The sequence below is a fragment of the Acromyrmex echinatior genome, chromosome 11 (assembly GCF_024713525.1).
Source record: "Acromyrmex echinatior isolate Ae372 chromosome 11, ASM2471352v2, whole genome shotgun sequence".
In the NCBI taxonomy this organism is placed as follows: domain Eukaryota; kingdom Metazoa; phylum Arthropoda; class Insecta; order Hymenoptera; family Formicidae; genus Acromyrmex; species Acromyrmex echinatior.
In genome coordinates this window covers 2,180,647-2,208,285 of record NC_141862.1, presented here as the reverse complement: position 1 = coordinate 2,208,285, position 27,639 = coordinate 2,180,647, and the positions used below count along the sequence as shown (strand labels likewise).

The following is a 27,639-nucleotide window of genomic DNA, read 5'->3' as shown; positions in this document are numbered from 1 at the left end:
AAACAGATAATATCATGAGAATTAAACCAAGCAGAATACTAAAATATTCTATCGCTATGCAAAAATTATATTCAACTTATTGATAATTGAAGTTTCTGAATAGTCAGCTATATTGAATCGTGACGTAAGAAGCAAGAAATATATGACGTTAACTTTTATCTCTAGTGTCTAATGATTCGAATTATTTGGTTTTATATTTTAAAATTTGTCAATTTTTTCCGATTTTTTACGATTTTTTCAAAGTTTTTTTTTGCGATTTGCATAAAACATTTTTATAATCATCGAAAAAATATTTTTAGTATTGTTGGAACACTTCCAAATTAAATGTCGCAAAACAGATGACATCTCGATATCATTTTTTGTTTAGCTGGAAAAAAACTTTTTGCGATTATTTAAAAAATGGAGAGTAACGGAAAAAAAAACGGACAATGTAATCGTTTTCAGCGCATCAAAATCCTATGGAAACATCTTTCAAAGTTCAAAGTACAAGGTCCCCTCTCCCTAAATTTTGTCGGTCTGTGTTATCAATAATGTTTAATTATTTTTATGTAAAAAAAAAATCATCTCTTTTCGATTGTTACGAGTACATATTTAAGGCGATGCTGGAGTGACGGCCGAACTTGATCGATGTCAATAGTACAGACTTTTTCCAAATAAAAAAGTCGATAATAGTGACATATCTTTAATTCATTTCTTACATTATCAGCTCATGTGTCGTACGACAAGACTTGAAAAGCCTGTCGTACGACACATGAAATATCAGGCTCACTCAAACGCTACATCTGTCCTTATCTAACATATTACAACGCCATCTCTTGCAAGATCAAATATCTACTGCTGGACACAATCAGGGATTTAAGGGGATTCTAAAGTCATCTGTATTACTAAGCCATATAATTTTTGTATAACGATTTCTTCTTTTAATGATTCGAAAATCCTTTTTCAGGAATAAAGTATACGCATTAATATGTATATCTGTGAGGTGGAGTCTACGCCAAGAACGACTAAAAATTTCGAAATTAATACTTTTACTATTTCTTAGTCTATAGTATTGTATATAGTGCTCCAGAGTAATCGTGACAAAATTTGCTTCATATAAAAGCTGTGCAATCTGTATTGCCAAAATAATAGTCCACAGACTGGAAGTTTGCACAAAGAAACAATGTGGAGTTTTAAAATTGGACTTAGACTTTAGAGGTCGATTCTGTATTTTCAAACAAAGTGAAAATTACAAAAATGAGCAAATTTACTAGGTGTTGACCAATGAAATTATCAGTATTTTAGTAAATTTGCTCACTTTTGTAATTTTCATCTCGTTTCAAGATACAGAATCGATTTCCTAATTAAAATCTTATTGTTATACAAAAATTTATGAGTACATGAGATATTGATGTAGTAATACGTAGGGATCAATATCATCTATCATAAATCGTCTATGTGTAATTACAATATGACTAATCATCTTTAGGGTTCCTTTAATATCGAAATATTATATACATTAATGTTAAACAAGGACAAGATGATGAATCCAAAGCATCGGATGCATCCGACGCAGCCGTAGACCAATATTACATGCGTCCATTTTTTGTCGTACGACGAATTTTTCAAGCTTATTAATTGACTGCAAAACAGAAAGAATCTTGGATCTCTTTGTTCTATAGTCAATCAACAGGCTTGAAAAATTTGTTATATGACAAAAAACAGACGCATATAATATTGGCCAAAAAAGTAGCGGTCATAGACTCTTAAGTTATAGAAAATTAACCAATCACAGTCCAATATGAGAAGAATAATTAAATATGATTAGTCAATTTTTTAAGATTCTACGACCGCTATGATTTCTAATATAGACCTCATATTGAAATAACAGGAACAGGAGGTACTTTAGGAAGTACTTTATCAAATAAAAACAAAAAACATATAATATCGATGTATAATCGTAAATAGATTCCTTGAGTCTTCATACGTATACACGTAATTTGCAGATCATAATATAAATATTTTTTTTAAGTTCTTAACCTTAAGATTTGTTTTCTGTGGCTAAACTAATATAGTTTTGGAAAGTGAAAAAGACATTTGTTTGATATTTGTCAAGAGCGAGAAAGAATTTTAGTGCAATCTAATGCAGTAACAGAAAACAGATCACTGATTTCATAAACTTAATATTTTTCATTGATGTAAGGAATATACTATTTTTCTATATAAGCTATAAAACTGTTGTATTCAGAAAAATAAATAAGTTTTCAACTTTTTTCGATTTTAGTATAAAGTCCACTGTAGCACCTCCCAATTTTGCATCTATTTTAATCTATTTTAATTCTGTAAAAGGATTTTTTATTCCGTTCAGTAAATTCAGAGATTTTTATTAATCTGCAATGTTTAATTTGCAATGTTTAATCTGCAATTAATCGACAATTTGATCACTCCAGCATTCCCTTAATACATTACATATTATAATACATTATATGTAGAATATAATAATTTTTACGTAATTGTACAGTTTAGCTAAAAAAAATCAGTAAAATTAGGCTTCGATGCGTTTTTGCATGAAATGAAAGAATCTAGCAGAAATAAACGTCGCTCTACTCCGAGAATCGAGATATTAAGGACCTTCACACAACAGAACAAATATTAGGAACAAGAATAAATATTAAGATTTCAACCTATCAGATACTAGTTACATTGGAATATATGGTTTCTGATAAGTTGAAACCTTAATATTTATTCCTATTCCTAGTATTTCTTCCATTGTGCACAGCGCCTAAATGTTAAAAGTTGACGATTATTGAGGTTAAGAAATCTGTCACAACTGCGAAATACTGCAATGCAAGCATGTACTACAGTCACATTTTCATATTCTACACTCATGCCATACACTCATGCGTTTTTGATATTTCTCGCTACAGTACAGTGCACGAAATTTGAACTTAACATTTTGAAGCAATTAAAATACAATGAAATACTCGTTAAAAAAAAACGTACATTAAAAAGACCGCTGGCGCACGAGGGACAAAGTGGCAGAGAGGAAAAGGAAGAAGAAGGGGGGGCGGAACCCTCTCTGTAATTACTGAGTCACGGACTCTAATATATTTAAGGTTTCCTTAAATTTATCTTAGATATTTTACGAATTATTTCATTGGCTACTGAGTATCTAAAGATAAATTTAAGGGACAACCTTAAGTACAAAGTCTATGAATACAGGCATATTATATATTGGGTCATCTAAAAAGTATCCGCGGTTTTTTGTCACTAGATGATGTTGATGGTCAACCCATTTAGTGACAAAAAACCGCGGATACTTTTTAAATGGCCTAATATTAAAGACCGATATTCTTATGGGAGTTCGCGTCTGTTAAAGCTGTTCACAAAAATTAAAAATTGATGTGATTGAAGGTAAGAAAAACATAATATTAATTTTATGATTTATTAGTTTCGTAAATATAATATGTATATATGTGTAAAACTAAATAATACTCGATTTTTATTTAAAATTGTGATTTTAATGTTATCTTGTCCGGGTTTGATTATCAATAGAAATAATAATTGTAGAGAAAAATATTGTAATTTTGTGATACTATATATAAGATTTATATCATAGCACAAGTATGTATATTTATTTATAGAGCGTTCATATAATAAAAAATCATTAATTTAATAATATATTAGTTTATAAATTATGTTCATAATTGCAAATTATATTAATTGTCGATAATGTTAGCGTTTTTCAATTATCTCCGAGCTTATGGAGTCCGGTTTTGTGAGGATGAAAATTTGCCCAGGGTTGAAGGTCTTTAATAGTATTTTGTCGTATAAATTCAAAAGTGTACACTAAGCATTTTCTGTTTCCAAAATGGAATCAGTGACGTTGTTTTTTCTAGTGCAATAAAACTCAATGCACAAGTTCACTGTACTGCACTAAGTTCGAAGTCAATGCAAGCAGTAGAAGTATTAATATACAGTGGATGCTAAGATTGTTACTTTTTTTTCGATGGCTTCCGAAATACGCAAAATTTTTCAGAATATAATCCACTATCTATGGATGCGTGTAACAAGCGATTATGATAGCTATCAAAATCAAGGTTGGTATTAGAGTGCATTCCGACAGAGAAAGAAATAGAATAGTAACAGAAAGGATAGTGGGGGATTAATCAGAGTAATTCCGTTTTAATTCCGCTTTTTAGCGGGTAGATTCCTTATGGCACGGATCTACTACGAACGGAAAAGAAACGTTTAAAAACCGTTTATCCTGCTAACCTCACGAAAAAAGTGGGCTGCATTTAGCTGCAAGAATTAAAAAGAAAAAAAACACGATCCAGTTAGTCAAAATGCCACTGGTGCATTATTATATGCGAAAATAAAGTGTATATATCGGAATGGAATTAAAACGAAATTACTCTGATTGGTTAATCCCCCACCATTTCTTTTCCATTACTGTTCCGTTCCGCTATTTCTTTTTTCGTCGAGATACATTCTTAAACTAGGATTGGAAAAGTTATTTTTTAAAAGTAACGCCTTACCGTTATCGTTATTTGCACTAAAAAGTAACTCGTTACCGATTCTAAAAAGTAATGCGTTATCGTTACTTAAAAGTAATGATAAAAAATCGTTACTTTTCGTTACTGTTTTTGCAATTATGTAGGAGACAGACCTACTCAATGATTTTAATAAAATTAGAGTGACGCGTTTTTGCACGAAATAAACAAATCTGACAGAAAAATAAGTGTTGCTCTGCCCAGCGAGATATTGGTCAGTATTCACAGTCCGTTCTTATATTCAATCTTTGACTTTTCCCCATATATGTTGTGACGTGACGTTTTCCGTCCGTCACAAGGGCCGCACGAACAGTGCAGTCTAGCGTCCTGAATCCTCTCACATTTTGGGGGGCGAACGCACCTGCGCCTTTTCCGCGACGTTGTTTGCGTACCTTGCGCGTTCCGCATCGCCGTTTTCGTTTTCCCTTTTCTGTGTATTCCCGTACCGAGGGTCATGGGCTGGCGACTCCCGCGATCTTGGCAGACGCCACCTCACGGGAGAGGAGAAGAAGAAGAACGACCAGGAATGGGAGTCGAGAGACAATCGCTGCTGACGGACCCGCTGGGGCGTACGACATCTGACCCCGAGTCGCACGCAGGTGATATCATTCATTATTACGCCCTTTTGTCGCAAGGCCTTTCCTATCGCATCCTCTTCCAGGCGCAAAGCGGAGTTGGAATGACGGGGGTGGCCAGTCTACGCCCCAAGGGTGGCGAGAGCTCCGAATAGGCACCTCGAGGCCGCGAGGCGGCCCGAAAAGGATCCTGCGGCCTCTTGAATTTGCCAGGACATGCGACACGGGCATGATAAGCTTCCCGCGATTAGCGGAGCCGCGGAGCCACGCGCCAATCAGGCGCGATAAGGCCCCTCGCGGGGATAACGAGCCCTGCGTGCGCCTGGGAGGATTAGCGCCCGGCACTGTGCTGTGGCCCGCTTGGCGAAAGCACGTGAGGGGACGCAGGGCGTAAAAGAGATGAGAGCCTTCCGAAGACGACCCGGACGAGCCCTGCGGAGGAATCACGAGCGTCACAACTGTACAGTCGCCGGTTTCCGCGTCCGAGAGGCGTAGTTTTATCGGAATTCTATCGAGCGTATGATAGTAAGTGCACGTGGCATTGCCGTGCATTAGATTTTCGCGGGATTCGAGTACGCGTGTCACCTCCCGGAACGGCCCCTTATCGTCGGAATAATCTTGTTGCGTCCGCCAAGGCCACAGCCTCGTCAGTCGTTGTAGATTTCTATCGCGGATCACATGTTGCGTCGAAGTTCCATACCGTAATATTGTCGCGTATCGTGTCGTCTCGGACGCCTGTAGCGTAAGATTTGCATATCTATTAGGGCGTCGGCCTCTGTGTCATAGTTAGTAACGATAACGTATAATAGCAATTGGTAATTGTGCGTATTCTGTCGTATCGAGACTGCGTAGTGTCGAATTTGCATGTATTCGATCTTTCCCTGAATATCAGCTGAGCGGCGCGAAGTCCCGCGAGAGCGCACGAGGTCACGCCGTGCCCGCGCTACAATCGTTGCCGAACTCCGTAGTATTTTCGAAGCGGCGAAGTCTTGTTCGTATAATTCGCGAGAATATTCCTGGGTGGCGTGAGCTCGTGTCGCGGGAATCTAACGAAGTGAATGTCTAGCGCGCAGCTGGGGCCCGCGTGAAGCCGTTATCGCGCTCAATCCGAGCTTACCGCTGCAATATTGTCGACAGATGTAAACGCAAGTCGAAGACTTATTTAATATACGTGTTAACTTTGTTATTGTTAATTCTGGTGTGTTTTATTACCGTCCCTATTCGTTCCTCCAAACTATCCTCGACTACGAATCACCCCCTCTGCCATTTCCGAGGCTGAGCTACCGGTTGAAAGCCCGTCGACGTTCACAGCCCGTCCGAATATTGCATGAAGAAAGTATCATGTAATTTTGAGAAAGAGTGGCACGCTCGCTCGTGCCTGGCGCCCAATCGTTTTGCGATTGTGTGTAGCTCCTAAGGGCGATCGCGCGAAGACCCATTCCTGCCGCGTCTTGTAACGACGCCCGTCATCCGCTTGCATAAGGAAATCCCAGCTGTGAATGCGCGACGAAGTTGCGCCACGCTCGTGAGTGCGGTTGCAATGTAATACTACTATATTGCTAACGGCAATTAAGAGCTACCGAAAACATCACGGTGCATCACTTCTCACACTTCCACAATTCATGTACTTTCGCAATGCGCATGCGCGTGTTCCTAACCTATTTTATCACGTTTATTGTGTTCGATATGTTCAATAGTAAAGTTGAGTTTGTTATTTGACCTATATAAAAGTACTATACAAAAAGTAAAGTACAATTATAATATATTTTAGACTTAGTATTTCTTTTAATTATACTTTATAATATTTAATCTCTACAATATGTACCATAAGTCTGCGTGCATACGTTCTCCGCAAAGTACACGAATTGTGGAAGCGAGAAGTCAATTTTCTATCTCACTATCTTGGCACACCCCCTACTCTCAAAAAGAGGCAAAAAGAGGCTGCGTTAGCAATATAGTAGTATTACATATATGCTTTTCCCTCATTTTTCCTATCTTTTCTATAAGAAAGAGAGGACCGTAAATTTAAGATCTCAGAGCCATCAGGTCCGGAAAGAGTGACCAAACCAAGAACTAACTAGCTGCATTTCAAGTAAGAATCAGTATGATCGATATGAATAAATAACTCCGAATAAATAATTGAAGTGATCCAGAAGTAAATATATACAGGGTGGCACGAATATACGGCCTCACTCATCCCGAGCAGGTAGAGCGGACTAAACTGAGTAGAAAAGTCCTGTACTATTTTGTAATGCTCGCAATAATTGATGATATATTAACGTTTAAAGATAGTTGAATACGCGCGTCCATCCGACTTACTATTATCGAAGGTACGGCCCGAGTGCGGACCTTTAAGCTCAAACGGCGCGGCGCACCTGCTAGGCCCGCTCCTTGCGCGCCTTGCGCTTGTCCGTACCTTGGACAAGGGGTGGATACGCGTATTGTGAAAGTGCCCCAGCAAAAAGAAGTCGGAAGAGTCATCGCAAGATTGCGCTTTTGTCGTGACACCTGGCGAGAAAATTTCCGAGATGAATAGTGGCGACGTGTGGCTCACGGACAGTGGCGCTTCGCGACATATCTCTTTTCATCGCGATTAGTTCACGAATTTCACGACGGACGGGGAAGTCGTGCTTGGTGATGCGCATGTGATGTGCTTGATAGGAAACTTGATAGATGCTTGAGGAAGCGTCAAAGTCAACAAGTTCATTAACGGCAACATCAATAATCGAGGACGTTTCAAAAATTCGAAAGAATTTATTCTCGGTCGGAGTGTGCACTACTAAAGAATACGAAGTTCGCTTTATGGGCGACAAACTGACAGTGTCAAAGGACAACATGATCATCAAGGCGTCATGATCGCTCAAGGCGTCAAGCAATCAAACGATGTTTTTCGAATGCTATGCCCGCGAAATTAGAAGTATGCAACGCGTCGGAGACGATCAATTCAATGAACAGTTTAAGGCTATGACACAAGAGATTCTGACCACTGTTGCCTTGAAGAAAATGATCAGACAAGGTCAAATCAAAGACGCGAGTTTATCGGAGGTAGGTATTTCTTCTGTGACGCGTGCCAACTTGGAAAAACCTATCTTCCTTCCAAGAAGACAATCGAAAAGAGAAAATGGCTGGTGGGTGTTCATCCATTCCGACGTGTGCGAGCCGATTTCGACAGAATCGTTAAGCGAGGTACTTTGTGACTTTCATCGACGAGGCATCGGAATTTTCGAACCGTGTATTTCTTGCATAAAAAATCTCAAGTTTGCGAGAAACTGAGAGAGTTCGAAAAATTGGTGCGAAATCAATTTGAACGTTCAATAAAAGCGTTCCGTTCAGACAGAAGTTCCGGAAGAGAATATTCAAACAAGAACGTCAAACAATTTCTCATTTTCAGAGAAGATTCAGTTTTCGAATTCCGCTCTATTCTGCTTGGAACAAAACGGAAAATGCGAGTGAGCAGACAATAGATCATTGAATCAGCAAGAACGATGCTTAAGGCGAAGAACCTGTTACTGTATTTGTAGGTGGAAGTAGTTATCACGGCCGTAAACATGCAGAATCGTGTGGTATCCAGATCACATCACGAGAAAACACCGTACAAGTTTTGGCATAGCAAGAAATTCACAATGTCGAACACCTGAAAGTCTTCGGTTCCACGGCATACGTGCACGTGCCAAAACTATTCGACGGAAGTCGAAGTTTAGACGCGAAGTTGAAAAGAGTGATTCTTATGGGATATCAGGAAAATTTGGGAAATTATCACTTTTCAATCCAACTTTGAAGATAGTCTCCGTGTCAAAAGACGTCATCTTCAACAAGCAGGAGAACGAGAACGACAGAATACTGAACGAGATATCACTAGACGAGTTCATCCTGTCAGAACCTTCGGATGACACAAAACTTCCCAGCGAGGAAGAAGCACCCGAAAGTCGGGAAGAGGAATCCAGGGACGCGAAGGACGAAGTAGCAAGCGAGCCGGGACAGCAGACGGAAAACATGAGACGAATATCACCAAGAACACTTCGAGACCATGCGGCACTCCGACAACCTGAAAGGTACCAAGCGAATCTTGTCGAATACACGTTCTCAACTTTCAACGAGGCAGTTAATGGGCCAGATGCGGACAGATGGAAAGAAGCAATCGAAACAGAAATCGAGTCACATCGCGAAAATGAGACCTAAACATTCGTGAAAAGAAATCCAGACATAAGATCGAGTGATTCGAAATTTAAAATTATCCGAGATGAGAATGGCGAGACGTTGCGGTTCAATTGCAAGACTCTGCGCACGAGGCTTCAGACAAGTCGAAGGATTTGATTATCAAAAGACCTTTTGCCATCAGATATGATTCGCTGCGTGTTTTCTTGATCTTGGTGACTCAGCTGAAACTGGAAATGTAATTCGACATAAAAACAGCATTTCTCTACAGAGACTTACGAGAAGAGATCTTAGAAATTCCCGAAGGGATCGACGCTGGCGATAGTTCCAATGCAGGCTGCAAAAATCATGGTATGATCTGAAGCAGGCTGCACGTTGCTGGAACGAGAAGTTCAGAGGCGTTCTCAAGAAGCTCGAATTGGTATAGTGCGAAAAATGCATCTTTCGCGATAAAATCAATGATAGTGAAGTGTTCATCGCGATATTCGTCGATAACAGTCTCGTAGCAAGGTCGAGACTCTGAACGTGGTGAAGAACGTCTTGAGTGAATCCTTCGAGATTATGATCGATAATTCTTATTGTATTCTTGTTTCGTCGGAGTGTAAATCGAGCGAGATCGTGTGAGAGAGACAATGCTAATTCATCAGAAAAAGTATGCAATGCGTATGATCGAGAAATTTGGCATGAAAGACGCGAAATCCGTTAGTACGCCAGCTGTACTCCTTATTGTATCACATGTGCGACAATGATCGAACGTTAAGCAACGTACCCGTGAGACCGTGGGATCGCTAATCTCTTGATTATATCGCGTCCGGACATCGCTTTCGTGAATCAGGTAGCTCAGTTTTTAAATAAACACGATGAGATTGGCAAGCCGTCAAGAGAATATTTCGATATTTGTTAAACATGGTAGACTATGGAATCATGTATCGAGCGCGCGAGACGAAGTCGAAGTGACAGGTTTTTTTAGATTTCCATTATGCGAGTGACGTAAACACGAAGCGGTCCATGTTGGGATTTGCGTTTCATCTCGTGGCAGTGTCGTGACATAGTCTTCACAAAGACAAAAGGTCGTGACCCTCAGTATCAAATACATCGCAGCGGCGACAGCCGCAAAAGAGGCTAAGGAACTTAATGTGAGATCTCGGGTGTCCCGACAGCAATCCAATCAGTTTGTTTCTGGACAACCAGAGTACAATCAAGCGAACAAACCATATCGATATTCGATATCATTACATTCGAGAGAGAATTGAAAACAAAGATCTGGATGTAAAATATATTTCCTCACAGTATTAAAGCGTGGACATATTCACGAAATCTTTCTCGAAAGAACGTTTTCTTTTCTTGCGAATTTGAAAATGACGAATCGCGGAAGATACTTAAGTGGGGAGAGTATTGAATTTAGGCCTTTCTCTTATTTCGACACAATATCATAGAATCGTTAACGCATACACACGCAAAAAAGAATAGAGAGGGTACTTACGTGTGTTCTTCCTCATACGCGACGAACGAGTCAGTCTGAATCTAAAACGCGTTCGAACAAATAGGTCTTTTCGGAGCTAAATAGAATCTAAGCATCGATTTTCTTGTACTTTGTAAAATTAAATTGCTCATTACTTCACCAAGCGAAATCAATTCTTTCAATCATATTTCGCTACCTATCCAATATTATATAGTTATGAAATTATACAATTACACATTAATGAATATACAGGGTGTTCCGCAATTTTTTGCCAAGCGCTTAGATAGAACGGACTAAACTGACAATGAGTAAAAAAATCCTCTACCATTTTGGAATTTTCGTAATAGTTTACAAGATATTAATTACTAAAAATCACTGAATTTTCAATAATTTTTTACTCAAATACGTGGGCTGCTGAAAAAATTTCTGCAATCTAATACTTCCAGTGGCGCCAACGTTCTGCTACTATCATATCCGTAAAATTAGAAAATTGTTTTTATAACCTATAATTCAGTTGACAGTTTGTACCCAAACCAACTAGTTTTATTTGCATAGTATTTTAAAAGAAGTTATAATATTTTGTGAGAAAATGGAAATTTCTCGTGAAAATTTTCGGGCAATGATTTTTTACGATTACAAATGTAATCTAACTCCGAAACAATGTGTCGATCGACTTCATTTGGCTTTTGGGGATGAAGCACCATCTAATAGGACTGTTTATAATTGGTTTGCTAAATTTCATCGTGGATGTACCTGTCTTTGTGACGAATTCCATGAAGGTCGTCCATTCACGTCTGTTGTTGCCACTAATGTTGATGCTGTGCGTGAAATGATTGAGCGAGACCGGCATGTGACATACCGCGAGATTCAGGCATCCTTAGGCATTGACGTGAAAGCAATACACACGATTTTGCATGATCAGCGTACGGAAACTTTGCAGTCGTTGGATCTCACACAATTTGACCGAAGCTCAAAAACAGGCTCGTGTTAAATGGAGCAAAGAAATGCTCAAGAAATTCAACCAAGATCGGTCAAATTTAGTCTACAACATCAACATTATTGGGAACGAAACATGGATCTATTCGTATGAGCCCAAAAGTAAACAACCACTGTTTGGGTATTTCAAAATGAACCGAAACCAACAAAAGTTGATCGTTCACGCAATGCTGTCAAGCAAATGATTGCTTGTTTCTTCAGTTGTACCGCAACTGTGGCTTTAGAGGATCGAAGAACTGTAAATACTGATTGGTATACAACAATTTATTTGCCAGAAGTCATAAATGAATTGCATAGAACAAACCGAAATCGTCGTATCATCCTTCATCATGACAATGCCAGCTGTCACACAGCACGTCAAACCGTTGATTTTTTATCCAGTAAAAATATCGAATTGATGACTCGTCCGTATTTACCTGATTTATTACTTAATGACTTCTTTTTGTTCCCAAACTTTAAAAAGAAGATGCGTGGTGAGCGATTTGAGTCGCTTCAAGCAGCTGTTGAAACATTTCGTACACTGATTTCTGAGGTTACAGCCTCAGAGTGGAAAAAAATGCTTCGAAAATTGGTTCGAGCATATGCAAAAATGTATCGATCTTAAAGACGAATACTTCGAAAAACAATAAAGGCCATTTACCGAATTTTACATGTTTTTTTTTCATATTGTTTGCAGAAACTTTTCCAGCAGCCTATGTATTATCAATTTTACAGAAAAATAGCGAGACACAAAAATTGTTTATTTTCTTTTCATGAAGTTCTGAGAATTTTTTAATACATTTTTTCACATTAGTAAAAATAGTTGCCGATATACACATATACAGTGCCCGACAAAAGTCCCGGGCTATCTGAATAATTTTTGAATGGTTCGAGATATAGGTTTGAAATTTACTGAGATACAACAGGATCGTAAAATTTATCATTGAACCTTAAAAACACTCACCTTAATATTTCCTGAGGAAGGGGGGAAAAGGGGGCCTGAAAATCTTAAATGGCATGTGGGGTCGAGTGAAGGCTCGTTTGAAAGGATTTTTCGAGACAAGAACAATGCGACCGAAGTCTCTACGATTTTTTTTCGCAGAGTTATGATCATTTGAACATTGTTATTCAGAAGAAAGAATTACATCTTTTGTGGCATGTGTGTGTGTGCGCGCGCGCGCGTTCATCTTGGCTCATCTTTAATTGAATCGGTTTTTCAGAAGTAGTTGATTTTTAAATTGGATCACGATCAGGATAAGAGGCATTGAATAATTCCGAATATTTCTCGATAGGATCTTATTCTGTCGGCATATCTTCTCATCATCAATATAATTAATTTTCAAGCCTTATAACTCGAAAGTACTTAATGTAAAATAACTTTACTGTAGTGTTTTGTAAAGCTGTTCACACCAGCTATTAGATTCTGGCATCAAAAATAGGGTGTCCCATTAAAAAAAAATCAATTTGACCTTGATATGACCTTGGCGACACCACCCAAGCGGATGTGATCAGTGAAGATCTTTTTAAATCATGTAACTTTTGTCTAAAACATTTTTCTAAAAAATCCTTTACTTTTAAGATATTTGATCGTTTCCAAACTTTTGACACACACTGTATATACGTATATATTAGGTGTATAACTTTGCTTCCGCTGTTTTTTCCTATAGATGGCTTTAGCGGTAAGTGGTGGTCGAAATAAATAGATCATAGACGTCATACAATAAACTTGGGCATCTGTCAACATAACCCCATAGAAACATTAGTCGATTTGTGTCTGCATCATAAAGTTATTCTCGATTGAAAATGTCAATTTATTACGAGCCAAATTCTTGTCATTTGCGGGAGGTTTTAATTTTCTGCTTCAATATGACGAAATCTGTGGCTGAGGCTCATCGAATGCTCTCAAATACTTATGGTGAGGTCGCTATTAGTGAAAGAATTAGTGTCGTGAGTAGTTTCAACGCTTCAAGAACGGTGATTTTGACGTCGAAGATCGGCATAGCGTGGAAAAGAGAAGGTTTTCGAAGATGCAGAATTGGAGACATTACTTGATCAAGGTTATGCTCTGTATTTGGTGGGACCAGCTCGGCGTAGTGTATTATGAGCTGTTAAAACCGACTGAAACAATCACAGGCGATCGGTATCGAACGCAATTGATGCATTTGAGCCGAGCATTGAAAGACAAACGCCCGCAATACAATAAGAGACACGATAAAGTAATTTTGCAGCATGACAATGCTCGACTCCATGTTGCGAAAGTGGTCAAGACATACTTGAAAACGTTGAAATGGAAAATCCTATCCCACCCGCTATATTCTCCAGACGTTGCTCCCTCTGACTATCACTTGTTTCGATCAATGGCACACGGCCTGGCTGATCAGCACTTCCGGTCTTATGAAGAAGTAAAAAATTGGATCGATTCGTGGATCGCCTCAGAAGATGATCAGTTTTTTCGACGCGGGATTCGTACGCTGCCCGAAAGATGGGAGAAAGTAATGGTCAGCGATGGACAATACTTTGAATCATAAATGTATAACTAGTTTTTTACAATAAAGCCTCGAAAAAAAACGGCGTAAAGTTATACACCTAATATTTAGTGAGAGCAATTTGATATGCTGAATCGGCATAATAGCTTATTATTATTCCGATACCAATCGACACTGGGTTTATCATGTAGACAATCAGCATCAATGGAAGGTGTGGTATTTTAGATGGTCATATTATTGGACATTTTTTTTATGGCAATGTTACAGAAGAATTCTATATATATTACGAGAAATGTTGCCAAGGATGTTAGAGTTTGTCGATGAAAATACAGTTCAACATATGTGATTGCAACAGAACAGTGCACTACATTACGCACACTCTATAAGGGATTTTTTAAATTTAACTTATCAGCGGATTGGAAGAAGTAGTCATATAGCATGGTCTCCCAGATCACCAGATCTAACATCACCAGATTTTTTCTTATGGGGGAGTTATTTGAAAAACATTGTTTACCAGATCGCACCTATCACAGCTGAAGATCTAAAATACCGCATCAGACGAGCATGTAGAAGTATACCAGCAATGTTCTCAGAAAAACAGTCGATGTATTCGAAAAATGGTTGCAATTATGTATCCAACAGAATGGTTTGAGCACTTGCTAGACCAAACATAAACACTCTATCACTTCGATGTGGAGTTAATCGGTCTTGCCTTCACTGGCCGGATCCACCCTTCGGATCTTGCCTTCACCGGCTGAATCCATCTTGGCCAAATCCACATCGGATCTTGCCTTCACTGGCCGATATACCTTGGGAAATGTTAATGCCGGCACATACTATAACTTTCAAGCCTCATAACTCAAAAAGTACTTAATAAAACAATATTTTATTATAATGTTTTAAAAAGCTCTCAAGATAAGCTACAAGAATATGGAATAAAAAATGAGGGGTTCCATTTAAGAAATTTACTATGACCTTCGTCTGACCTTGATAACGCCACCCAAGATCAAATGATACCATCTTATGTCCTCCTTGAAACAATACAACTTTTTGTTTGAAACATTTTCTTGTATCTTCCATATTTTTCGAGAGATTGGCCTGAAGCGATTAAAATGAAACACGCTGTGTGTGCGTGCGTGCGTGTGTGTGTGTGTATGTGTGTAGAGAACAGCTATGACTCTCTCTCAAGGCTCATAGCGGGACGATTCATGCGCAATATACAGCTTCTCATCTCCAAGTCTCACACACAGTTATCTCCGAGTTGGTGCTCCCGGAAATCTCAGGATGAACACTATGATGGCGAACATGGAATTGAGACATCCTGGGGCTGCTGATCCTCTCGACACTTTGGTGCTGGGGTCGGGGTCAGCTCCTCCTAAAGAAGGAATACTGACAGCATAGCCACGAGTCGGTTCCGAAAAGGCAAATGGCTCTTATGTGGCAAACAAGGAATTGACGTTCATCTCCTTCAGTAGCATACAAGAAAGACTTCATGCCGAATGGGTTCAGCTCAACTACTGATCCACGTAGATTCTAACTAGGCATGGTAACTTCCATGCGAAACTCTCACAGTTAGAGTTAATTGAAAATAGCTCGTGCAAATGTGGAGCTAAAAAAGGATATAGTCCGGCACCTCATCTTAGAATGTTCAGAATTCGAGGCGCAAAGAATTGCTTTGCGAGATATAGTTCTTCATAACGAGTGGAAACTGCCTGAGGCATACAATTCCTAGTGTCAAACGCCGAAGCATTTCAAACACTCGTCGACTTCTTTAAAAAAATTATTATGGCTAAAACAACCTCAAAGGATTAGATTCTAGGATTGATCATCAGGACAGGCTGACGTCCTGGAAGTGATGTAGAAGCTCAATTAAGGCCTGCCCCTCATCACAGGAGTATCCCTGACAGAGCAAGTCCGTATTTCGTCACGATAAACACCATTGAGCAGTTTAGGAAAATATACTGATATTACTAGCTCGGCCCACTTTTTCAAACATAGGCTGCGCCTATGACAGCGTGATGGAGAGGTAAGAGGAAGCGCGCCATTAATTAGCGCTCGGCAATCACCGCTCTATCGTAATCTATCGCTTTTTTAAATCTCAAAAAGAAAAAATTTTAAGAAAAAAGTATCCGAAAGAAATAATATCATTATCCACCATTCCCTATCGTTTCCTGTTAGGAGAGTATGATTTCATCAGAATACGATAAAATATCAATAAAAACGTAAGTTTCATTGTAAGTTTTGTTGGAATCTCTCTTTCTATGTATACTTAAAAAATCACTGAAAATTTGCCATAATTAATAGTGTATTTATGGTAGTGGAAATTCTAAGCTCACTATAGCATAATTATTAAAAAAGCTCTTTGTGGTTAACTGTATCAATGATATTTGACATAGCATTATGTTCTTGAGGTATAATTAATTATCGTAGGCGGTTCATCATAATCTATTATAAAATCGGAGAAGAGTACATGTTTTTCTATCGTATTATTACAAAAACGTAGCATATTATGCATAATAAGTATTTTATAAATATGTAATATCGTAATTCTCTAATAAGATTCTTATGAAAGGAGAACGTACAAAGAATTGATCGTGAATATTAATTATAAAAGACTCATGTGGAAAAGAAAACGATAAGGAACAATAAAAAAATTTGATGTTGCAAATACATTACACAAAAAAATTGAAGAATCACTTAGTATGTTCTCCAAAAATAGGTAATGTTCAAGATAGTGTAACTTCCTCAAAAATAATCATAACGAGATTTTTAAAAAAGTACTTTAAAGCTTGAAATCTCTATTTTCGATTAATTGATATTTCGATCTAATTAATTTTTCACAAAATTATAGAGATTGTAAATGGATAGCTTTCAAATCTCTAAAAATTTTGTTCGTATTTTACAAAGTTTATAACCTAAATTAAAAATCGCAAACAAATTCTGTTTACAGCGTTTGAAAGAGTGAATCTTTACCTTTAATTTGTCTTTTCGTTAAGTATTGTATAATATTTTCTTCACCGAATTATTCAACATTGAAGCGAAAACGAATCCTTTCACTTCAATGTTGAATAACTCGGTAAAAAAAATCATAAGACTATTTACAGAGAAGCAAATTAAAGATAACTTATTATAGAATTTAGGATTTGACAATAAGATTGTTCTATCAACTAAACTATATATAGTTCCAATCTTAGCATGCATAGGATGATTCGAATAGAATGATAAATATCTGCCCGAATATCTTTTTATGGTACCAATCTAAAATAATAGTATTGTCTTTATTGATACCGATAGATCCAAAAAATTCAAACAATGGTCTTTCTCATATTCAATAATAAATTTGAGTCTATCATGCTGTTCATTAAATGAATTTAAAATTTGAGTGACCTTATCTTTAATTAGGAAAAAGTTAGTATTCTTGATTTTGAAAAAAATTATCGTAAAAGAAATATTTCAGAAATGATACATATTAAAAAAAAAACTGTTTAAATTTAATGAAAGATATTGAGTTATTGGATAACTCTTATTTTAATATACTTGACGATATACGTAAACATAAATTGTCAGTCTTGAACAGATTTGTTTTTACATTCGATTTTATTGATTTACTTTTATTTGACCTATATATTACATCAGTCAATTTTCAAACGAGTAACAATCAACATCTAATTTTTAACGTACTTGACCAGATCTCTGCTTGAGAGTTTTACAATTTATATAAATTAACGTAAGTTATTATTTGATTCTGTATCTCTTATTCACACTAATAATATATTATTTTAATACATTTACTCGTTCTACAGAATATCATAAAAATACTCGTAGCTAATAAATTCTCAAATCGTTTGATACAAGTCTGCGACAAATTGGATTCTCGATTTCAATCGAGGAATTTGGCAAATTATTTTATCGAGGGACATAATGTAATCTACTGTTGACTGAAGTATTTATCTTCTTATCTTATTATTATCTATTGTTAACTGAAGTATTTATCTTCTTATCTTATTGTAATCTGTCATAAATTTTTGATGTTTGAATTCTTTATATACTGACACTTCACTGTGATGATTTTTTAAATTTTCATTATATTTGTTATTTATTTGTTAATTTAATATTGTATTTTTGCATTTTAAGCACTGAAGAAGACTTTATAAGCCGAAATGTTAACTTAGAATATTATTTACTATTTATATTCTTATGTTAATTATATTAATTTAAAGTTATTCTAATTATAAGCTCGAAATAAGCTACGACATTGTTTAAAAAATATATGAGCATTTTTATTCTTATATTATTAATATATAATTACATAATTACAACTATATAATTATATTATAATTTTAAATAAATAACAATAAATAAAAGGCAAACACATTTTAAAATTGTAACACAATTAAAATATATTAAAATTTATTAAAATATATTAAAATTTATTAAAATATATTAAAATATATCACAATTAGAATATATTACAAATAAAGAAAAATAAAAATTAAAAACAGTTTAAAATACAAATATAAAAGTTACAAGTTTCGGCTATCGGATTGAGCCTTCTTCAGACGTTTATATTTCACAAAAATCGCTGTACAAAATTAGTTCTCGAAAATAACTGCATATTACTTAAATTAATAGCTCGAGTGAATTAAATTAATAGCTCTTGATGTACAACTCGACATTATTCACGTACTATTGGACAGTCAAATGTGTTTCATATCTCTTGGAAAAAGATCTAATCGGTGAAAAAGATAAAAAAATTCTTCTTAAAAACTACTGAATCAGATCAAAGTAACATCCCGGAATTCTAATAAATAAAAACTCACCAAAAGCATATGTAAATTATTCAAGTAAGTACATATAAGTATCAAAATCCAATTTAAATGATTGCCGTTTAGAACACAGTTATATAAGACGGACATAATGTGTCGATTACAATGTACGCTCGCTGATACGGATCACGAACTGAGAGAGGAGACTGTCAGTATCGAAGAGTCAAACTTTATTTACAATAGGTGTATATGCTTTTACCTTCAGTGTCAGTTTGTAAATTTAGACTATTTTTTTCCTTTTTAATATTGAGCATCTCAGAAATTAAGCGTTTTCTATAGCAAGGCTCTTCATCCAAGATTTTAACGTTATTCCATTGGAAATCATGATCATACTGTAGCCTGTGCTTCGTTATGACAGAACGGACAGAAGTGTTATGTCTAATACGATTACGATGTTCTATAATTCTGGTTTTAAATTATCTTCCCTGTCCAACGTACGACGCATCACAATTATTACACGAAATCTTATAGACTACATTGCTCTTAGATGTATGGAGACAAATATCCTTTTGTACTTTTATATATTTCCTCATTTTGTTAGAACTATGAAAAGACACCCTGATGTCGTTTTTGTTGAACCGTTTAAATTTCTCTATGTGAAAAGGAATAAATGATACCGGAAGCCAAGATGCAAATTCATTCGCACAGACATTGTCAAATCTTTATATACTATGTGTTTATTTTTAAGTAAATTTTTTATATATTGATTAACTATGTCAAAAATAAAAGTTAATGGATAGTCATTATCTAATAAAATGTTAATGATAAATGTCAAATTTTTCGTGAAACATAAAGTCAGAAAGTAAAAAAGATACTGACTTCGATACTGACAGTCCGTCTCCTCTCATAGCTCGTGATCCGTATCAGCGAGCATACAATCGACACACTATCATGTCCGTCTTATATAACTGTGTTCCACTAAACGGCATTCATTTTAATTGGATTTTAATACTTACTATATATGTACTTGCTTGAATAATTCACACATGCTTTTGGTGAGTTTTTATTTATTAGAATTCCGAGATGTTACTTTGATCTGGTTCAGTAGTTTTTAAGAAGAATTTTTTTATCTTTTTCGATTAGATCTTTTTTCAAAAGATATGAAACACATTTGACTGTCCAATAGTACGTGAATAATATCGAGTTGTACATCAAGACTCACTCGAGCTATTAATTTAAGTAATATGCGGTTATTTTCAAGAACTAATTTTGTATAGCGATTTTTGTGAAATGTAAACGTCTTAATCCGGTAGCCGAAATTTATAATGTTTATACTTGTATTTTAAACTGTTTTTAATTTTTATTTTTCTTCATTTGTAATATATTCTATTTAATTCTGTTACAATTTTAAAAGGTGTTTGACTCTTACTTTACCCTTTATTTATTGTTATTTATTTTGTATATGAAGAGTCCTTCTATCTGTTAAATGATAATTTTATTATGTATTATATATTACACGTTAGTTTATTATGTCATCTTTATTCATTTTTAACGCATTGAAAATATTAAAATTATAAATTTATTAAATAAAATTGTCCATTTAACTTACTTTGTTTATATTTACCATAATCTTACAGTATCCAATTGATATTTGAAGTATTTTTCGCATCGTATAAGATATAATTTTTTACCTGGTGTAATTTGATTTCATATCAAGAATAGTAGCGAGGTAGTGTTTCGCGCCAAGTATACGCGTCCGTACTAAGTGCAGGAGACATTACAGTGTATTTTTATTTGAATCATCAAGTTAACCGGAAACACTATGTTCATATCTAAAAAACGGCTAGATGGACAAAATTTTTAACAGGATTAATCAATAGCTTGGGATTATGTAATGAAAATGTCTTTTTTTGTTTTCTCCGATGAATGTTAAGGGAGATATTTCAATTTTTATATAATGAGATAAAATTAAAATTAAGAAACGTCATCGAGGTGTCCGCAGAGACTATGATTCGATTATAAATCGATAATTAATGCTTAAACATACTCATATACACTCCCAAGCACCCTCCACACTTATACTCATCAACACTTGCTATTCATCCGAACTCCCACCCCTTTCTAACTCACTATAGAAACCTCTATACGACACTTACCCGATATATCTTGCTACATTCTTATCCATCCACACACGCACCCCAATTGTACTCCCCACTATCTCCTACTTCATTTTGAACATTAATATTCCGTTTCGATCACTTTTCAATCTAGCCCAACGCAAACTTATGCGTTCGTACATTATACACCTATATCTTTACTACTCTCCACCACTAATTCTTATTTCAAACATCTCAATGAATCGGGAAACGTCCAAACATAAATATATTTTCATCTATTTACTTCTCTATAACACACTTTGCTCCACGAAAAAAATATGAGTATTCTCTACATTATCCAATATATTTTATATTAAACAGCATAGAAAAGATAAAAATTAATGTTTGTTCGTATATTAAAATCAAGAAACATATATTTTAATAGTAATTTATAATTATGTTTTATATCTTATTATGTTTTATATATCTTAATACTGTAGTCATTATTCGGACTACAGTATTATCTGCACCCGATACATGATCTCAACAAATTTTTTTTTTTAATCGTTAATGGTCTCAAGCATTATACTTGCATTTTTAGATTTTCCTTTGAAATACCTGGACATACGTTGGAAATTTTCAGTCACATGTATGTATAAGTGATCTTCAAGTGTTTCAGTGGGCTTAAATTTAATTTTTGCTCCAAGAATGCAAATTTCAATCACATGAATAAATCGCTTTTCATTATCATTTTTTAGCTTAACAATTACCAGCACAATTTCATTTCCATCTGATCTCCTTTTGTTCAATATTAAATTACAAACAAATGAAGATCTAGATCAAATAAATCGCATTGTTATCTTCTGACTTAGGATACAATGCGATGCTGTAAACGCTTTGAAGCATTTTTTAACTGGTCAATTTGTAAAATTCTTTCTTCTAATTGGACTATCAAATGCTTTAAAGCACTTGTAGCGAGACTTTGATCACACCCTTAGTTAACAAATATCAAATATAATTTTCATTTCCGTTCGACCTCCTTTTGTTAAATATTAGTTATAAACAAATAGTGATCGATGACGAATAAATCGCTTTTTTATCATCAGTAGTTTAGTTAACAATTATCAGCGTGTAATTTCGTTTCCATCTGATTTCCTTTTGTTAAATATTAAGTTATAAACAAATCAAATGGATCGAGGTGGAATAAATCGCCTTTTCATTATCATTTCCTAGCTGCGTTGTTAACAAATACCAACATATAATTTCGTTTAACCATGTACCGTTAGCGCCAGGACCGATAAACTTCTATTGTTTTCGCGTTGGCAATGTTTCAGCGCCTTTACAAATCGTGTCTGGCCTTCGAGGAACTAAAATGCAATATGGCTGTCTCTCGCGTGATAGTAAGTTAACAAATTGTTACATGTTTTGTGTATTGAAAAGAAAACATATTATTCCTAGAAATAGAACTTTTATGTTAATGTATGCTTTTAGAAATAGGATTTTTATGATGATTTGCATGTCTGTCGATTGCTACGTACAGTTGAGCATTTTGTGTAATAAATAAAAGGAAATAAGTAAACGTGAAGAAATGGGGAGATCATGTTGCATTCAAGGATGTAAGTCAGGCAAGATAGTTCTGTTATATGGGATTCCAACAAATAAACGTCGCAAGCAATGGCTACATATTTTAAATCTGAATATTACTGATGAAAATATAAAATAGTTAAGAGTTTGTCACAAACATTTTCGTAACAAGGATTATTCGTGCAGCCCAAAATATGCAAATCGAAAATTAATAAACACTGCTATTCCATGTATACAAGTAGAATGCATAGAAGATCATGGGCAAGAAATGTATATGCAATTGCATGAGTAACAAGAAGTACTTGAACAACATGCAATAGAAATAGAAAGGTTATCGCAAAAGCAAGAAAGCACTGAAGAAAGATTATTACAAGAGCAAGAAGACGTTGAAGAAATGTTATTGCAAAGGCAAGAGAACATTGAGCAAGAGAACAGCGAAGACCACAGACCCTTACATAACGCATAACACATAAGACATAAGAAATTGAACCAATCAGAGTTCTTTATTTCATAAAGGAAAGGAAGGAAAGTCGATTGATACATTTTCTTATACATTACGTGTTATGCGTTATGCAAAAGTCTGTGTTCCTCGCTTAATGCTTAAACCATTTCGATTAATCGAATGAAATAGTCCACTCCTTTATGTAAGAGTAGATTAATTTCAAAGCAGTGAAAATTCATACTTAAAGCAATAACTTTGTTACTCACTTTTGTTAGCAATAAAATTTTCATTTCTACAAATTTAGAGCGTTTATTCAGTTTAATATTAAAAATTAATATAAAACGACATGTAATGAAATAATAACATAATAAAATTAATTGAAATTGCAAAGGGCTACGAACCATAAGAAATGAATAGAATATGAATAATAAGTATAATATATTAATAAGAACTAAACAAATATATAAATATAAAAACTATACAAACGTTTCGACTCCGATCGACTGTATACGCGCAATGACATTGTTGAAAAAGGAGCCTCTTGAACTTAATATCAACGTATAACTGCAGGATACAAGCTATCAATTTGTACGTCTATCAGAAGTCTGTATTTTTTCTTTTTATTAGTTTTAGTATTAAGCCGTTTATAATTTAAATACGAGTATATATGTTTATATTAATTGTTTGTTACATATTTAACCGATCAATAAATTAATGCCTTTGTAAGCTGGATCGAACATTCATCTCAAAGGAGCTTTAATTCAAAGTAAGGTACTCTACTTATATGATTACATATTTAACATTAATAATGACTCGATCGGAGTCGAAACGTTGCTTGCATAGTTCTTATATTTATATCTTTATTTAGTTCTTATTAATTATATTATACTTATTATTCATATTCTATCCTTTTCTTATGATTCGTAGCCCTTCTTAACACAATTTCGATTAATTTATATTATTTGAGCCATATTATATTATATATTATAATAAAATTATATATCATATAATTTTTTATGCAAAATGGAACTGTTCGGGATTTTGAATACAGAATAGTATTTTTATTTTTAGGACATTTTTACAGATAATATATAGAGATGGCTAACTTGGCTGAGTTTCATACTGATTTGCAGCTTTGTCATAAATCTTCCTATTTCAAAATGCTCGCATATAAATCCATCTTAAGCGTATTTATACTTAATTTATATTAATATAATCATTTTTCTAGTTTTACACTTTATATTAATCAATAATATTTTAATATTTTAATATCTCTTAAGTTAATTATAATAAAAAATATTATTGATTAGTATAAAGTATAAAACTAAAAAAATAATTATAATTATATGTAAAAATTATTAGGTGTTGGAATTAATTCGTAGCGTTTTTTAATGAAAGAATGTTATTTATTTCACATGAGCATTAAAAAATACATTAATGAAAGTACTTCCCATCACTTGTAAAACGCTACGAATTAATTCCAACACCTAATATATGTAAAATATTGTATGTAAAAAAATTATTATATTAACATATAATTTAAGTTATTAAATACGCTTGAGATGGATTTATACGCGAGCATTTTGAAATAGAAAGATTTATGACAAGGCTACAAATCAGGATGAAATTTAGCCGTCTCTACATATTATCAGCAAAAATATCCTAAAAATAAAAATACTACTCTGTATTCAGAATCCCGAAGTTACATTTTGCATAAAAAATTATTATTATATTAGGTGTTGGAATTAATTCGTAGCGTTTTACAAGTGATGGGAAGTACTTTCATTAATGTATTTTTTAATGCTCATGTGAAATAAATAACATTCTTTCATTAAAAAACGCTACGAATTAATTCCAACACCTAATATAAAATATAATTGTATTATGTGTTATTATGTGTTATATTAATTTCCCCTATAGCACGTAATCACAGTAATATCGCAGCAATATTGCAATACATAAGAAATTACTGATATATTAAATGTTGTATAAATAACATGGAATATCACAGTAATATTATGGCATAACGTCTTAAGGAGCGTAGAGGGATATATTATATATTATAATAACTAATATTTCTACGATATCTTAATATCAAAGACGTCACTAAAACAACTTATTGATGTTAAAAATGTCATTAAGACGATAATTTTTAAGATATCACAAAATTATATGTACACACACACATATGGACAGCTAAAAAATGTTAAAACTAATATTACTTTGATATGAAATGCATATTAAGATTTTTAATTGATACATATGAGACATTCCACGTCAAATCGGAAGGTCTTTGTCACTGACCCTGCTAATTTTTTTAGATTTTTATCTCCATGGATTTCCTACATATGAATTTGTTAATATTTTCGATTTATTTCATGAACATTCGAACATAATTTCTATTTAAATTAATAAAAAACAAAAAATAACCACATCAAATTGTTCGACTTGAAATTCTCTATTAGGAAAAAATATGAAAAAACTTTAAGTTTTCGTTTTTATTCGAAAAATCTGATTGAAATAAACAAAGTCGATTTTCGTCAAGATCGATTTTTAATTTTTATAAAAAAATTTTCTAATATTCTTAGTAGAAATACAAAGAATTTAAAATTAATTCAATTATTTAATGTTAGTAGATTTTTAATCTGCTGATGAGTTACATAAATCATGTTATTTCATAACGATATAAGAAAATATATTTTTAATTTCAAATATATTTTTAATTATTTAAGGAATAGGAATTTATAAGAACATTATTTAAATAAAATAACGTCTTTTAGAAATACGTAAAAAAATTGATTAATAAAGATCATTTTTATATAAGATTTTATATAAAGATCATTTTTTTCATAACATCATTTTTCAGTTTTTTTCTCACTCTTGTATGTTCTATAATCCAAAGAGTTTGAAAATTTTTTTACAATAAACCTACCTTTTTTTTTTTAGGAATAATACTAGAAATTTTTTTAATCTTAGCTACAGGATTTGTTCTTTAAAATCGAGTCACAAGATATTCCTTTGCTAAGTTATATTCTTTCATGAAGGAGAACTTTACTACGATATTTATCAAATTCATTGGATCTGGAGGTCGATTGTGTATTCAAAATGAGATGAGTGAGAGAGAGAGAGAGAGAGAGAGAGAGAGAGAGAGAGAGAGAGAGAGAGAAATGAGCAAAGATTACTAGGTATTAACCAATTAAATTATGAAAATTCTAATGAATTTGTTCACTTTTGTAATTTTTATTTCATTTCAAAATATACAATCGACCCCACTTGAACAGTTCATATGGAGTAGTTATTTAGCGATCAAGGCGTTGAAGACTTGTATGAATAACCATTCTTTTTATCGTACCACCTATTCCGTCACATGGCCCCTTGCCGGGGTAAAAAATGCCATTCAGCCGGCACTCCAAAGTCTTCTTCATGATAATAGATATTTGCAAAGTTCTTAAAATTTTTGAATTGTTGGAAGCACCATCAGAAAAATAGTATATTTTAATCGAAATTATATTGAGAAGGATACAAACCATAAGAAAAAAATTGAATATAAATAATAAATATAATATAATTAATAAGAACTAAATAAAGTAAAAATAATCTCATCAGAACAATATAAAATAAAGTCATAAAGAACTATATAAACGATGTTTTGACTCCGACCATCATTATCAATGTTAAACAGGTAATAAACAATTAATATTGGGTCATCTAAAAAGTATCCGCGGTTTTTTGTCACTAGATGTGTGTTGATGGTCATATATATGACAAAGTACCGTGGATACTTTTTAGATGACCCAATATAAACATATTTAAATTATAAACGGCTTAATAGTGAAACTATATAATAAGAAGAAAAAATACACTTCTACTGATAGATGTAAAAAGTTAGCTTAATCATATCCTGCAGTTAGCACGCTGATGTTAAATCCAATAATGTCATTGCGTATTAATCACAATAGTGGTGATTATTCGCTTTTAAAGTATCGCAATTATTTCATGACAGAATTATAGAAAGTCAAAGTAGATAAAAACAGTGAGATAATAGTTTGTTAATTTAAGTATTTTTTATACTTTATTTTACTTCCCATTTCCTAATTTTCCCTTCTTTCTACTTTATTTTTTCCCCTCTTATGTTCTCCTTTCTAGTCTTCTATGTCTTCCTTTTTAGTTTACCATATCAACCTTCTCGTTTAGAATGTCGATTTTATATTGTCTCTGAACATCTGAAAGAAATGACTCGTTTTTCACTCTCGTCGCATTGTCTAAAATTAGACGACTTTTTTATATCGACACATACTCATAAGGTATTTATTCTCATTTAATTTAGCTGCTACCAAATTAATTATATATAACTTGTACATCGCACAACTTCTTATTAATGTTTTTCAGTGTACTTTCTTTATTATATATTACTATTTTATTCTTATTCTTATTCTTTTTTAGTTTGTTATTTCTATGATTACATTTTATTACTATTACTTATTCCTAATATATTTTTATATTATATTAGTATTATTCTTTAACAGAAATAATTACGGTATCTATAGTACATACAAATTACCAGAG

At 34.0% G+C, this 27,639-nt stretch overlaps 1 protein-coding gene, 1 long non-coding RNA gene and 1 pseudogene across 6 annotated transcripts in view; 2 read left to right on the top strand and 1 right to left on the bottom strand.

The window, feature by feature from the left end:
- The window catches only part of Art7 (arginine methyltransferase 7), an 80,367-nt gene that overhangs the window by 46,012 nt on the left and 6,716 nt on the right, over window positions 1-27,639 (bottom strand). Inside the window, exon 1 of one of the 5 annotated variants that reach the window (XM_087411457.1) lies at window positions 19,006-19,988. The exons of the other annotated variants lie outside the window; for them this stretch is intronic. The gene's annotated coding sequence lies outside the window, so the exon portion shown is untranslated. Of the gene's footprint in view, window positions 1-19,005; window positions 19,989-27,639 lie in introns of those variants that run through there. 5 annotated transcript variants of the gene reach the window in all.
- On the top strand, window positions 3-5,795 carry LOC147908018 (uncharacterized). The gene is made up of 2 exons (XR_015546749.1): window positions 3-3,393; window positions 3,879-5,795. It is a non-coding gene; the product is annotated as an uncharacterized LOC147908018 (long non-coding RNA).
- Window positions 20,021-27,217, top strand: LOC147908017 (uncharacterized; annotated as a pseudogene).